A 14,348-nucleotide genomic window follows, 5' to 3' on the forward strand; every position below is an offset into this window, starting at 1 on the left:
GGGAGTATGCCTGGGGGCCATTGGTGAACACACTTAAACAATACAGAGGAACACACATTGAACCTGAAACAGGAAAAGATACCAACAAGGCGATAGTTAAAATTATCTGTTTTATGGAAATTTATGTCTTTATTTTCAGTTATCTAAAATTTTGTCTGTTATTTGAATATATCAATTCTGTGTTGAAGGTGCTGTCATGGTAGTTGACTAATCTGCAGAATGAATTAGTTTTATTGAATTTTAAAAATATTTTGCTTTTTTTTTTTTTTGAGACGGAGTTTCGCTCTCGTTACCCAGGCTGGAGTGCAATGGCACGATCTTGGCTCACCGCAAACCTCCGCCTCCTGGGTTCAGGCAATTCTCCTGCCTCAGCCTCCTGAGTAGCTGGGATTACAGGCACGCGCCACCATGCCCAGCTAATTTTTTGTATTTTTAGTAGAGACGGGGTTTCACCATGTTGACCAGGATGGTCTCGATCTCTTGACCTCGTGATCCACCCGCCTCGGCCTCCCAAAGTGCTGGGATTACAGGCGTGAGCCACCGTGCCTGGCCCCAATATTTTGCTTTTTAATATTTCATTCATTATTGCATATTTTATAGCCATTTATTTATTCAGATAACGACACAAGTTTTTATAGCCCATATGCTACCAATATGAGAGAAAGCATTGTTCTCTATACTCGTTCTGGATCCTCATATAGGATAAATTGAATAATAAATAATTACTCAGTGAAATATTACAAGTCTGAGAGTAGTTGAAAACCAAATCAGCATTACAGACATATATTTAATATTGTTTTACAGTTAGTGGTTTCTGATTGATAGCTGGTACCAGGGACACAGTTTTATATATAATTGCACATACACACACACATATATATATATACATACATATACGCACACATATATATAATATCTTCAAAAATCTATTTTTCACTGTAATCTAGATATTAATACATGGTTATTGACCTGAAAACATATACTATCTACTAGCAGGATATAGATTCAAAATGAAACCTGAAAAGTAAACTGATAATGTAATATTAATAACATTAAAGTTTATGTGTTATTTAAATTAGATATGATTGGGCTCAATGGTCAAATATACTGAAAAATTTAGGTTTACGGTCACTTGTTTGGAATCAAGGTTGTTTGCTTATGTATCTGATTATTTGACATTGGTTTTCATTTCTCAATCTCAGAAAGCAGCTTTGATTCGTATAAATTTTAGGGGTATGAGTATAGTTTTGTTACATGGCTATATTATGTAGTGTGAAGTCTGGGCTTTTAGCGTATCTATCACCCAAATAATGTACATTATGTTAATTGAGTAATTTTTTATTATCTGCTACCCTGTCATAGCCCCGCTCTTCTGAGTCTCCAGTGTCTATTATTCCACATTATCCAGCTCTCATTTCTGAGAACATGTGGTATTTTTCTGTTTGAGTTGTTTCACTGAAGATAAAAGCCTCCAGTTCCATTTATGTTACTGTAAAAGACATAATTTTACTATTTTTTGTGGATGAATAGTATTCCATTGTGTATATATACCACATTTTCCTTCAACATAGACATCTATGTTGATTCTGTATCTTTGCTATTGTGAATATTGTTGTAGTAAATATACAAGTACATGTCATCTTTTTGATATGATGGTTTCTTTTCCTTTGGGTAGATACACAGTAGTGGGATTGCTAGATTAAATTGTAGTTCTATTTTTAATTCTTTGCAAAATCTCCATATTGTTTTCCATACAGGTTTAATTATCTATACTCCCATCAAAAGTGTATAAGCATTTCTCTTTCTCTGCATCACAGAAGGATTTTTCTTTTGTTCATTTATTTCAAATGGGCTCTGGCTCAAAAACTGTGCCATCTGTCATAGGGTGTTATGTAATAAGGAGTATAATCTAGTATGAAACAGATTGTCTTAGACAAAGTATGAGTGAATTTTTGCTCACGGAATAGCAAGTCTTGATCTGAAACCAGTCCTATTGATTATGGTATATAAATAGCCAGATTAGTAGTACTGGATTTTGCAAAGTTAGTATCACCATGCATGACAAGATAAAAAATCTCGAGTGCAGAAGAGAGAGAGGGAATTGGGTCATCCTTTCATATTATGTTGATGTCAGTCACTGGTATCCATTGAATTCTTTCAAAGCTAAGTTATTGACCCAAAGACCAAAGTACAAGCTATGTAATTCTAAACACCCTTTTCCCTCATTTTGGATGGGAATACTGACCTATATATCGAGTATTGCTGACAAAGCAATTTGCCAGGCACCCTTGCCAAGTAAACAGAACCTCAGAAAATGTAATATTTGACTGTGTTTCTACTTGTGGAGTTAAGTCTTCTCATAAGTTAACTTCCTTCAGCTACCTGTTAACAAAGTTAAATTTTAAACCCTCTTGCCAACTGATTTTTTAACTTTTATTATTCAGTGAATACTAAATCATTTCTTCCCTTCATTGTTAAAGCTTTTTGTTTTTCTCTTGTTGATCTGTCTTTTGTTTCATAGACTCCGAGTTAAGAATTGTGAAGGACAGAGATAAAATTATTTTTCCTCCTCTACAGTTCCTTTAAATATGCTATTGTTTAATTTTGTACCTATGATTTCTCTTTATGTCTATCTTAGATATTTACAGTTTGCCATTATAGAAAACCTCTGGATTAAGGCATGCCATGGGATATAAGCAAAACAGAGAAAGACACAGAAGTCGATTGTAATCAAACTACCCTGGAAGAAGAACTCTCTCAGAGCAGTACTGCTCAACAGAACTTTCTGTGATGTTGTAACTGTCCTGTCTGTGCATTGTCCAACATGATAGCAACTTACTATGTGTGACTATTGAGCACTTGTTATATGACTAATGAGAATGAGGAACTGAAATTTTATTTAATAGACACCTGTGGCTATAAAATTGGACAATGTAGTTCTGGAACAGCAATTAATGCCTGGATATAAGAAATGTATGAGTTCCTATAATGAATAGGTTGACTGAGGAGATGTAAGCTAATCATTGGGTGGGCTTGTTAGCTCAGGTGAGATCAGTGTTTTTCAGAAAGAACTGGTGATATATATATTTTTTTATCTTTTCATTAGTAGACAACTTTGTTGCTGAATAATTGTGAAAAAAAACATAATATAAATTTTAATATCAAAACAAAATAGAATTGCATTCCTGCTTTTTACAGGTTATAACAGTAGCCACCAAAATCTCAAAGTACATCCATGTCTTTTTTAGTGATTTATCCTGATTAAAGAGATATGATAGAGAGGAGGAGGAAAGAAAGGAGGGACAGTTGGGTGGTTGAGAAAACAATGTAATATGTTTTATTCTAAATAACACAGGAGTGGTACATTGTTTCTTTTCTCAAATACCTAAGTAGATCTGATGTTATCTAAGATTCCTTCCAGCTCTAACTTTGTGATGCTAAATCTTAAGAATGGTGAGCAGAAGGAAATCTCAGAGTGGAACAGATTAATTTAGGATTTGTAATTTATTATTTGACTTGTGTGATCTCAATATCACAGGTCATATCAATGAGTACTTCAGTTTTGCTAAGTAATTTTATTTCATTTCATATGAAGTATTGAGTAAAAGAAAGCTCTGATAAATACCCTCCAGTGTGATATCTTCCTGGTTACTCTAATAGCTTTTTTAAGCATGATAGTCATGATTTTTAATCATTCAGATAGAAACATACTACTTAGGGAAGCAGCATGTTAAGAGAATAGGTGAGAAATAAGTACAAACACAAGGTAACTTATGTGTCTTCCCAATTACAGCTCCATTTAGCACTGATGAGCAAAAGGAGCAACTTGAGGCTCAGTCCACTGTTCTTCATTCTTTCACTCTGTATCCCTAAAGGCCTGTCATTGGCGTCGTGAGGTAATCCTATTCTCAATGGCTCGCTGTGTTGGTAGCATCAGTTCTTCTTCCAGACTGAGTCAGGATAGTAACTTTTTAAGTGTTAATGCTCTGTTGATTGTGTCTATTGCTCTGTTCAGGTTATACCTTTACACAGTGTTCAGAGCTCTCACGCATGTGTAGCCTTAAGCATTTTGCACTGCTTTGGGTGTGAAATAAATGTTTGATGAATTCTTACCTGCTTGACAGATTGAGTGACTGCTGTTTTTCTCAATACTCTTTCACAGCTACTCTTACTTGGTGCCCCGTTTCTCAGATAATTTGCCTGAGTACTCAGAGCACTATCTCAAAGAGAAGGACACCCATCTGGAACTGTGTGCCACCCTAATGTCAATTTTTTGTTTTTAAAGTAAGGGACCACATTAATGAAACCCAGAAACAAGATGTTTCAGAGTTATCAAGACAGCACATCCCAGGTGTGGTGATTGACAAGAAAGACTCACAAGACTCCGTATATAGCCTTACTCACTGTCAAGGTTTATTTTATTGTATATTATTTAATTTTATATTTTATTTTATAATTTATGAGACAGAGTCTCACTCTGTCACCCAGGCTGGAGTGCAGTGGTGCAGTGTCAGCTCGCTATAACCTCCACCTTCCAGGTTCAAGAGATTCTTATGCCTCAGCCTTTCAAGTAGCTAGAATTACAGATGTGTGTCCCCATGCCTGGCTAATTTTTGTATTTTAGTAGAGATGGGGTTTCACCATGTTGCCCAGGCTGGCCTCCAACTCCTGGCCTCAAATGATCAGCCTGACTCAGCCTCCGGAAGTGTTAGGATTACAGGCATGAGCCACCACACCTGGCCAAGATTTATTACTATGAAAGGAATAAATGGAAAAGGTAATGTCTGGAAGAAAGCACATGTGATCTTATAAGACTCACCTCTAAATGGAATCACACTGTATATGCTTTGTTCCTCCAGCAATGAATTGTGACAACTCCTGTGAAATGTTATGTACCAGGGAGACTCACTAGAGACTCACAACCTCAAGTTTCCATTGGGGACTGACTGGTCACATAGGCACTCTTGTCTACCCTGTATCAATTTCCAGATGCCCAGGAGAAAAGCAGATGTTCAGCATGAACCAGATTGTTTGTATAAACTGGTTAGCCATAGTAACATATTAGTATCAGTTAGGAAATGGTGGAAACAGTTCAGAAGTTACTTTTCATATTGCCAGCCAAGGACCAACTCTGTAAGCAGGATTTTGTAAGGGTAGAAGGCTCAGGCCAGCTATGGTAACTCTTTTCTGCTCATAAGAAATGTATCAGTCACCATTCAGACTTGGAATGTTTAACGTATTTTTAACTTTATGTCAAGTCTCTTTACTGTCTTCTTTTGGTGACCATTATTGTCATTAGGAGATTAATAGAAATATGGTATACAGTATGCCTATTTCTTCACCTCAGGTGGCCATTTCTATTTCTTATACACAAGAGCACCAAATCTTCTTTCCTCTTTCTCCTTGCTACATTTTCTTCTTTTAGCATTTGCTTTGCCCAGTACTTCAAGATTGTATTCCTGTAGTTGCATCTGAGGTTTTAATGACAAATTTATTTTTTCTTTAAAGCTGCAGACTAGTATTGCCTTGAAAGAGCATTATGTGAACTGAGCTTGGTGGCTCATGTGTATATTCTCAGCACTTTGGAAGGCTGAGGCAGGTGGATCACTTGAAGCCAGTTCAAGACCAGCTTGGGCAACGTAACAAGACCTCATCTCTAAAAATATTTGAAAAACAGCTGTGGTGTACACCTGTATTCCCAGCTACTCAGGAGGCTGAGGTGGGAGGATCAGTTAAGCATAGGAGTTCAAAACTACAGTGAGCTATGATTGTATCATTGTACCACTCCAGCCTGGGCAACAGAGTGAGACCCTGTCTCTAAAAATAATGAAATTTAAAAATACAATGAATAAAAAGAAAGATTATATGAATACCTATTGGTGTGCCTTCTAAGACTTAGAAATCTTAAAGTTGAACCTCTAGTACCTCAGAGAAGGATTTATATTTATTGTAGATATAAACTGTGAGGATTATATGGGCAGACTGAGAAGTAAATTTAACCATTTAATCTAGTCTAAATCAATGTCAACTCATACTTCTGAGTAATTTAAGAATAAAGGAACTTTTTTCTCCAGGTAGAGTCACAGTTAAAAGCATTTCGATGAAGATAATAGGAAAGAGATATGGAAGTGATATAACTGTGGGAGTCCACAGAATAGGAAGTAAATGATGCTGCCATAAAAACAGAATAAAGGCTGGTATAGAAATAAGAGATTATGTTAATAGGAACTCCAATATGTAATATTGGTATCAAGCAGGAAGATCCAGCTATCAATCCCAAGTGAGGATTCCCACTACATGGAGGTTGGTAGCAATCATAGCAGTGCCCATTACCAGAAATGAGAGATCATAGACCTTAGCCCACTGCGCCTTCTGTGGGTTCAGAATCACCAAGGAAGACTCAACCCACAGGTCACTGATTGGAACAATACTTTACTCACAGAAAGGAGAAGAGACTCAGCAAGATCACTATCTATAGTGTATACCAGTGCTATTGTCTGATTGTGTTCCCCCGCATTCATGTGTTGGAAACTTAATCCCCAATGCAACATTATTGAGAGATGGGCCCTAATGAGAGGTATTATATTTAAGTCATGAGGGCCTCACCCTCATGAACAGAGTAATGCTATTATAAAAAGAACTTGCAGGAGTGGGTTCCCTTATTGCTTTTCTGCATTCCGCCATGTGAAAACACAACATTCCTCCTCTCCAATGGAGCCAGCATTGAAAGTGCTATCTTAGAAGCAGAGAGCAGCCCTCACCAAAAACTGGCATCTTGATCTTGGATTTCCCCATCTCCTGAACTACGAGAAATAAATTTTAATAAGTTATTCAATCTGTGGCATTCTGTTACTGCAGCATACATGCACTAAGACAGCTGGTCTCTCATGGCCAATGAGTCCCTTCTTAGAGCCAGTATGGGGCAATAGACTACATGCATCCTTCTCATGCTGCAGGTGAAGACCTAGTTCCCCTTCCCACAGGGGACAGATACATTGGTGGGGCTGGTCAGGGTCCATATGATGTTTTTCTTGATAAGAAAGGAGAATTTGAGGCCATGCAAGAGCTCAGCTTCTGTATAGAGAATGTTCCAGGCCCAGTTTACTGGTTGAACACTCCCAGAGAGCAGTGGCAGATTGCATGATGGCTGCTTCCACGACAATTGGGCATATGCTAGAAGATTCACTGTTATACCTTTAGAATATCTGGTGATTTTTTGACAGGCCTAAGTGAAGTGAAAGGAAGTAATGAGAAGTACAGTTATTCTGGAGTTAATTCCAACTGATATGGTTTGGTTCTATGTTCCCACCCAAATTTCATCTTATAGCTCCCATAATTTCCATGTGTTATGGGAGGTACCCAGTAGATGATGATTGAATTATGGGGGCTGGTCTTTCTTGTGTTGTTCTCCTGGTAGTGAATAAATCCCACAATATTTGACTGTATCATAAGGGAGAGTTTTCCTGCACAAGCTTTTTATGCTTGCCACCATCCATGTAAGATGGGACTTGCTCCCCCTTGCTTTCCACCATGATTTGTGAGACCTCCCCATCTACATGGAACTGTGAGTCCAATTAAACCTCTTTCTTTTGTGAATTGCCCAGTCTTGGGTATGTCTTTATCAGCAACATGAAAATAGACCAACTCACAAGGAAACTTTAATTGGTGAGGAGCAAGTGATAGGAACTTTTAGAGATGGAGTTTATTTTAGAATTCGTGTTAGTAAAATAATGCCTGGGAATAGTGTTTGTTCCCATCAGCAAGAGAAAAATTCATGATTATGGGACATTGGGTAGAATATTTCAGTTAGATTTTTGTCTTGGTCATGGAAAATAAATAGCTGTAGGCTGAGCACCTCTCCATACCCATCCAACAAATCAGAAAAGAAATATCTAAAAAAAAAAAAAAAAATTTGTTTCCAAGTAACTAAACTGTCACAGAATAAACCTCAGGAATATAGAAATACAAAAATATGCAATACCCAAGAAGATAATTCAAACTAGGCATGCAAAGAAGCACTAAAATGCAGCCCGCATATAGGAGAATAATCAAATTGACACAGATGATAAAATTAACAGCCAAGGATCATTAAACCATTATTATACCTACATCCCATTGGTTTATAAAGAAATAGTACCATAGAGATACCAAAAAGACACAAATTGGACTCTTTGTTTTTTGAGAGGGGGTCTTGTTCAGTCATTCAGGCTGAAGTGCAGTAGAGTGAACATGGCTCACTGCAGCCTCTTCCTCCTAGGCTCAAGGGATTCTCCTCCCTCAGCCTTCCAAGTAACTGGGACTCCTGATGCACACCACACATGACACCTGGCTAATTGTTGGATTTTTTAAAGTAGAGACTGAGTCTTACTTTGTTGCCCAGGCTGGTCCTGAACTCCTGGGCTCAAGTGATCCACCTCAGAGATTAGACATTGCAGAAGAAAAATGAGTTTGAGAGATAGCAGACAGACAGAAAAAAGTAATTTAACTAAAATCATTGAGTTGTGGGACAAATTTAAGTGATCCAATTTATATAACTGGAGTTCCTGAAGGAGAGTTGTGAGCAGAAAAATTTTGAAGAAACAATGGCCGAAATTTTCTAAAGATGATGAAAACTATAAACCCATGGATTAAGTGTCTGAGATTAATGAACCTCAGACACATGCAGAAGATGCACCTAGGCACGTGTATACCAAAGCACATCAAAAGTAAATTGCTTGCAATCAATGATGAACAAAAAAATCTTAAAAGCAGCCAGAGAAAAAAAATACATGTTGCATACAATGGAAAAAAAAGATAAATATGACAGCAGGTTCTTGAAGGAAACAGTGGAAACAAGAGCACATTAGAGCAACATTATAAAGTACTTTTTAAAAAATTGTCAACCTAGAATTCTATACCCAGAGAAAAAAATTTTTTAAAGCTGGAAGCAAAGTAGAGATTTTCAGACATAATAAAAGGCAGAAAAACATCATTACCAGGAGTCCACACTATAAGATATGTTAAAGGAAATCCTTCATAAAGAAGGAAAATTATACCAGTTGGAAATATGCATAAACCAATGGCATGCACCAAAACATAACCTAATAGATAAATATATATTTTTTAGCATATAAGTAATTTTAAACATAATTGTCTGTTTAAAGGAAATAATGACATTCGCTTTAGGGGTTTTAACACGTACATAAGTAAAATATATGACTAATACTGCATTAAGGGAAAAATGAAAGTATTTTGTTGTATGATTTTTATCCTATATATGAAGTAATGTAGTATCAGTTCAAGATAGGATGTTATAAGCTAAAGCTGTATAATAGCAACCACTAAAATAACAAGATTATACCAAATAGATGAACAAAGGAGATGATGTTGGTTTTTTTTTTAAATTAAGAGGCAGAAAAGGAGAAAGAGCAAGCAACAGATGGGACAAATAGAAATCAAATAATAGATTTCAACTTAATATATAAATAATCACATTATTTGTCAGTGGTATAAGCCACCCTGATTAAAAAGGAGAGACTCTCAAATTGTATTTAGGGGGGAAGAAAAAGCAAGATACAAATATAAACTGCTTGCAAGAAAACTACATGAAATTTAAAGAAATAAACTTTCGTACTCTGCTAATAGTAACCAAAAGGAAGCTGGAGTAACTATATGAACATAAAATAGATTGTGGAACAAGGAATATTACTGGGAATAGGGAGATCATTTTATAATGAGGACAAGACACTGCTAAACAGTGTTAACTCTGTTTTAATACTTAAAAGACAGCGGTAAAATATATCAAGCAAAAACAGATATAACTTCAAGGAGAAGCCAACCAATCCACAATTATACTTGATTTCATTAGCACATTCTCAATGGTTAATAGAACAAGGAAAATCTACTAAGGACATAGAACAGTTAAAAATTACTATCAACCAATTTGATATAATTGCCATTATGAGACTACTTAAGAGGAAAAAAAGGGATAACCTAAATAGCTTATATCTGTTAAGAAAATTGAATTTGTGGCTCCAGGGGATTCGTGCACGGTAAGAAGCTGCGCGACAGCGCAGTGAGGTACCTCTGGTGAAATTATGACCAGGTGGGCTCGAGTTAATACCAAGTATAACAAAAGACCCTTGTCTGCAACATCATGGGAGGACATGAAGAAGGGATCCTTTGAGGGAAACAAGCCAAAACCTACCAAAGCATAAACAACTTGAAGCCATTAGCCTATCCCTTAAAAATGATGCACCCCAATCAAAACATAAAAAGAATAAAAAGAAAAAAAGAGTACTTAAATCAAGATGTGAATGGATTCATGGAATACCTAAGACAGAATTCACAGATGGTTCACAATGGGCAAATTATAGCAACAGATAGGAAGTAAGGGAAGAAACTGCAGTTGCTTTAAAGAAAGACAGTCGATGGGAAGGAAGACGATTAAAAAGACAAGTGACAAAGAAAAATGCAATGGTGTTTCTATTGTAGAAAACCTGGTCATGGAATTGCAGATTGTCCTGCGCCCTTGAAAATCAAGATACGGTCACTGGAGTCGGTTACAGGTGTGGATCCACAGAGCACTGAATAACCAAGTGTAAGGCTAAAGTAGACCCGGCTCTTGGTGAATTTCCTTTAGCAAAATGTTTTGTTTGTGGAGAAATGGGGCCCCTGTCTGGAGCTTGTCCTGATAATCCCGAAGGACTCTATGCTGATGGTGGTGGTTGCAAACTTTGTGGCTCTGTGGAACATTTAAAGAAAGATTGCCTGGGAAGTCAGAATTCAGATTGAATGGTCACAGTTGATTGCTGGGCAAAGGGAATGAGTGCAGATTATGAGGAAATTTTGGGTGCACCTAAACCACAAAAACCCAAAACAAAAATACGTAAAGTTGTTAATTTTTGATAACAACTAACACTGTCATTTACCACCTCATTTTTGCTTTCTAAACCAGGCTCACTTAACAAGTTAGAGTTGGGCTCCCTTGTAGTCAAGACTGTATTGTAGATGGCAGTATGATCTGAGTGTGGTCAAAAACAAGTTTCTTTATTCTGTTCATCAAATAGTACTTCTACCACTGTTTGGAAAAAATTGAAGAAAAGAATAAGATGGTTAAATGGATTCTGTAAAAGAACATATTTTAAGAGACAGAACTTAGGCATAAGTGGTTGTATACCTAATTGTAACAATCATCTTTTATAAAATCAAAATTATGCATAAATGTGAAATACCCTAAACAAAGGGTACAAATGAACTTTTGGTGATACTGTTTTCTTGGCTCAGAGTATCAATTTATTATTATAATAGAATATACAAATTGATAGAAAGTCTGTGTTTTTAAGATACGGAATAAAAATGCATTTTCTATTTAAAAAGAAAATTGAATTTGTAGTTAAAAAGCTTTCTTACAAAGAAAACTCAAAGCCCAGAGGCATCACTTGTAAATTCTACCCAACATTTAAGGAAGAAATACTGTATTTTCCTCATAAAGTCTTCCAGAAAATTATAGAAGAGGAAATACTCACCAATTCATTGCATGATGCCAGTAATACCCTGATATGAAAACCAAAGAGAAAAGAAATTGATATCCCTCATGAATCTATATGCAAAAATTCTAAACAAACTTTTTAGCAAATCAAATGGAACAATATTATAGAAACAATATTTCCTTAGTGACATATATTACAGGAATATAGGTTTTAGTATTTGGAAACCAATTAACACAATTCAGCACGTTAATAACCTAAAAAATAACCATATGTTCATCTCAAAGGTGCACATTTTTTTATATGAACTCTAACATCTATTACTGATAAAAAAAAAAAAAAACCCTTGGCAAACTAGAAATGTGAGGGTACTTTTTCAACCTGATAAAGCACTTCTATAAAAATTCTATGTCTATTAGTAGCATCATACTTAATGATGAAAGACTGAATGCTTTCCCTCAGTGATCAGGAGCAAAACAAGGATATTCAGCCTTACCATATCTATTCAACATTGTACTGGAGGTTTCAGGCCATGTGATAAAAAGAAAGAAATAATAGACATTCAATTTGAGAAGGAAATGGTAAAATATTCCTTATTTGTAAATAGCATGATCATCTACAAAGAGAAGCAATGAAATCTACAAAAAAATGTTACTAGAACTAATAAGTGAATTTCACAAAGTTATGGGCTACAACATCAATGGATTAAAATCAGTAGTATTTCTGTGTCCTGGCTATCAACAAGTATAAATCAAAAATTAAAAACAATACTATTTACAAAACATTTATATGTATATGAAATACATAAAAATAAATGTGGCAATGTCAAAGACCCAGACACTTGAAAACTACAAAATATTGCTATGTGAATTTAAGAAACACCTAAATAAATGAAGCGATATCTTGTGTTCATGAGATTAGGACACATGATACTGTTAAGATGTTGTTTCTCTGCAAAGTAATCTAAATGTTCGATGAGGGGCTGGGCACAGTGGCTCACACCAAAAATTTTAAGGATTTGGGTTGGGGAGGCCACGTCAGGAGGATTGCTTGAGGGCAGGAGTTCAAGACCAGTTATAGCAACACAGTAAGACTCTTTCTCTCCAAAAACTTTTTTTAAATTAGTGAGTCATGGTGGCCTGTAATCCTAGGTACTTGGGAGGCTGAGGCAGGAGGACTGCTTGAGCCCAGGAGCTCAAGGCTACAGTGAGCCAGGATCGCGCCACTGCACTCCAACCTGTGCAACAGGGATAGACCCTGTCTCAAAAAATAAAGATTTAGTGCAGTTCCAGTCACATTCTTGGACAGCATTTTTTGTTTTTTTGGTTTTTTTTTTTTTTTTTGAGAAATTGACAAATTGATTCTTCTAAAATTTATATGGAAACGTAAAGATGCTAGAAAACCCAAAACAATGTTGAAAAAGAACAAATTCAGAGGGCTAACATTACTTATCAGTCTTATAAACCTACAGTATTGGATAGGTATAAAGATAGACAACTCAGTAAAACAGAGTAGAGAATACAAAAATGGACCCAAAGAAATATGCCTAACTGATTTTTTGGCAAAGATGCAAATAACGTTCAATGGAGAACAAGTCCATATCCTTATGGTTATGTCACAATTTCAAGTGCGTATGCAAAAAGAAATTACTGTGGATTAATATACCCTGATAAAAAATGAACTCATAAGGGATCATAGACCTAAGTATGAAACTTAAACTATTAAGCCCTCCAAAGAAAACAGGACAAAATCTTTGCAGCTGTAGATTAGTCATAAATTATTAGATACAACAAACAGAAGGACAATCCAGAAAAGAACCAATTGAGAAAAACACATGTAAAGATCCTCAACATTAGTTATTAGGAAAATGAATATTAAAACCACAATTATATACTACTACATAGCTATTACAATGACCAAAATTAAAAAGGCTTCCCCTATCAAAGGAAGTGGAGGAACTGGAAATCTTACGCACTGCTGAGAGGCAGGTAAAATTGCACAACCACCCTGTAAAATATTTTAATTTTTAAGAAAGTACAAAATATCCATCTAACATATAATCCAAGCATTATACTAGGTATTTACTGAGAAGCGAAAGCATATAGTTACACACTAGTATTCACAGCAGCTTTTTTTTATATACCCTCAAACTTAACCCAAACTACTCTGCAGTAAATTATTGTTCATCAAGTGAACTGATAAATTGTGGTATATCTATATAATGGAAAACTGCTCAGCAATGAAAAGCAACTACTGATACATACAGTAACATGAATGAATGTCAAAGAAATTTAACTGAATTTAAAAATTTAGGCTTAGAAAACTATATCCTGTGTAATTCCATTAATATAAATCTCTAGAGAAAGCAATCTCCAATGCTAGAAAGTAGATTAGTGCTTCCATGGTTGGACAGATTCAGGAGTAGTGGAGAAGGTGAAAAGATTACAGAGGGACACAAGGAGACTTTTAAAGATGGTGGATATGTTCTTGGTCTTGACTGTGGTGATGGTTCCTGGGTAGATACATATGCCAAAAAGCTTACCTACCGGTACACTTTAATTATGTGCAGGTGATTGCATATCAATTATATCTCATTAATGCTGTTAAAAAAAAAAAAAAAAAAAACTACGTAATTTTCCTTTAAGAGTTCCACCTGCCTGGCCTTATTGTGATCAGAGCATTTCAGCTCTTTTTCCTAAAATATATTTTACAGTGCATGATATATTTAATACTCACAAAAGAAACTTGTGAGCAATTAGTATAGCCATTATCCTAACAAACTGTACATTCCTGACAAAGTGGAAATGTTCCCATTTTATTTTTAATGACACACAGGCTTTAAATGTCACTCTGTGTTTTGAAACCCGCAGAAACTGGAAT

The 14,348-nt window shown here is 35.8% G+C and overlaps 1 protein-coding gene and 1 pseudogene across 6 annotated transcripts in view; both read left to right on the forward strand.

The window, feature by feature from the left end:
- KIAA1328 (KIAA1328 ortholog) overlaps positions 1-14,348 on the forward strand; it is a 340,638-nt gene that overhangs the window by 133,471 nt on the left and 192,819 nt on the right. The gene's annotated exons all lie outside the window — the stretch shown is intronic.
- Positions 8,326-11,860, forward strand: LOC108287407 (annotated as a pseudogene).

The sequence above is a fragment of the Cebus imitator genome, unplaced genomic scaffold (genome assembly GCF_001604975.1).
Source record: "Cebus imitator isolate Cc_AM_T3 unplaced genomic scaffold, Cebus_imitator-1.0 Scaffold342, whole genome shotgun sequence".
Taxonomy (NCBI): domain Eukaryota; kingdom Metazoa; phylum Chordata; class Mammalia; order Primates; family Cebidae; genus Cebus; species Cebus imitator.